The sequence below is a fragment of the Schistocerca serialis genome, chromosome 2 (genome assembly GCF_023864345.2).
Source record: "Schistocerca serialis cubense isolate TAMUIC-IGC-003099 chromosome 2, iqSchSeri2.2, whole genome shotgun sequence".
Taxonomy (NCBI): Eukaryota; Metazoa; Arthropoda; class Insecta; order Orthoptera; family Acrididae; genus Schistocerca; species Schistocerca serialis.
The window spans coordinates 204,664,682-204,667,063 of NC_064639.1; the positions used below are offsets into that span (position 1 = coordinate 204,664,682).

The 2,382-nt window shown below is 46.6% G+C and overlaps 1 pseudogene; it reads right to left on the reverse strand.

Moving 5' to 3' along the window:
- Positions 1-1,234: 1,234 nt before the first annotated feature.
- On the reverse strand, positions 1,235-1,352 carry LOC126458786 (5S ribosomal RNA; annotated as a pseudogene).
- Between the last annotated feature and the right edge of the window lie 1,030 nt (positions 1,353-2,382).

The window sequence follows — 2,382 nt, forward strand, 5'->3', positions numbered from 1 at the left end:
CTAAGCTAAGAAACTGCACGTTAAATGAATTATTTACGAGAGCGGCCAAGCGGTTATTGTTCAAGATGTCTAATGTCATCTCCAGAGATGCGACTTACAACACGGTTCTCTTAGCGAACTTAAATTACGTAAAAATGAACCGACAAAGGCCATGCAGAAAGGTACCAAACCTACTATATTTGTTATCTGCAAATAAGTATGCCACTGGATAGGTATTATGAGCGTTAAAAATCGATTTAGAACAGCACCGCACTTCGTACTTCAGACATACACAACACAGGTAAAAACAGCTCTCAGCCAATGAGCGTCGATGTAACCAGTGGATACCACTATCTCTCTCTCTCTCTGTCCCCCCCTCTCACCCTCTCCCTCTCCCCTCCCACTCCCCCCCCCCCTCTCTCTCTCTCTCTCTCTCTCTCTCTCCCCCTCTCCCTGTACAGGCTCTCTAGCTGCGGCAAGCGATGTAGCTGCTGATAGGTCAGAGCTGTGAACCTATCGGCGAGCTGGCGGCCATGCAAGCTGGCACCTCTAGCGTGCTCAAGCACTCGACGCCTGCAGCTGATACTCCGCGCTGCAGTGTCGACACGCGGTCCCGGTCGATACTTTTCGGCTATCCTCGCGGTACGACACTCACGCCTAAACAATTCCGCTCGCTAGTTCCATGGTAATTAAAACTGCAGTCATCATACGTGCTAATTAACTTTCTACGAGATACGCTGAGCGAAATGGAATTGCTGTGTATTACTCACCTGTGGCTCTCTAGACCGTGTAATGTGAAGCAGGGCTTCCATATTTCTTTCTGCTCTGTGCACAGAAGTGAAGCGTATGTACTAATGTTCTTGAAGCCTTTCAGGTCGAAGAGTGAACGCTGTTTCACAGACTGCTCACGGAGAGAGCGATATTTTCGGTCGCATGTGAATGTTCCAACGTGAAATGCTGTTGTACTAGATGCATAAATCTAATTCTAAGGATGAAACATAAATATTCAACCACATATATAAATAGAGTGTCCCTGCTAACTCTTGCATTAAAACCACTCCGTCTACAGGCCACAAGTGGCCCATCGGGACCATCCGACCGCCGTGTCATCCTCAGAGGAGGATGCGGATAGGATGGCCGTGGGGTCAGCACACCGCTCTTCCGGTCGTAATGACGGTATTCTTGACCGAAGCCGCTACTATTCGGTCGAGTAACTCCTCAATTGGCATCACGAGGCTGAGTGCACCCCGAAAAATGGCAACAGCGCATGGCGGCCTGGATGGTCACCCATCCAAGTGCCGACCACGCCCAACAGCGCTTAACTTCGGTGATCTCACGGGAACCGGTGTATCCACAGCGACAAGGCCGTTGCCTAACTCTTGCATTAGCAAGAACTATATTAAGTGACAAGAAAAGAGTGCAGGCATGGATTGTTTGGTTTCAAAAGGTCTCCCAGCATACGCTGCAGGAAATCTCGTAAATGACGGAGTATAAAAGAATACAACGGCCGCTAGCGTTTTTAAAATGACTATAATTTTTTTCGCACCAGAATAGTAGATAAGTGTGAGTCAAATTAGGTAACTCAGTAATATAGCTCTTTTGACTAGAAATTACGTGGTAGTATGTTGTTGGTGCTAATTGAATCGCTCTACCATCGGAACTTTGCAACACTCCTCACGAAAATTAGCACCACCGAGGCAAGCGATATGCGGTACGTTCACCGGAGTGTGGGGAGACCTCTATTTATCCTTTTTTTAGATTAATTCTTGGATGATATAGGAAATCAGGTGATTCTGTCGATCTTCCACGAAGATCTGAACATAGGAAGCTGTGAGCACTCTTTATCTCATATTATCTGACACATGAGGAAACGAAAGTCTGAGTTTGTGTGTCGTTGTTGTTGATGATGATGATGGTGATCATGACGGTGACGAATTTAGGGCGCTCAACAGCATTAACATAAACATTCTTACTGTATATCAACATAACGTCTTGTGCTTTGAACAAAATTCATGATAGTACCTGTCTGTGTGTCTCTTCCTGAGATCAGTTAATTACTTTTGGCACCGACTGCGTCTGGATGACCAGCTGAAATAATTTCAGGCAGCCGGCCGTTGTGGCCGAGCGGTTCTAGGCGCTTCAGTCCGGAACCGCGCTGCTGCTACGGTCGCAGGTTCGAATCCTGCCCCGGGCATGGATGTGTGTGATGTCCTTAGGTTAGTTAGGTTTAAGTAGTTCTAAGTCTAGGGGACTGATGACCTCAGATGTTAAGCCCCATAGTGCTCAGAGCCATCTGAACAATTTTTTTAAAATTTCTGGCTCATGTAACTCTTTGTATTCCTCTGAAAAAGTAATCGTGCACATAAGTCAATTGGAAATGCTCTGGATCAAACGGCATCTGTC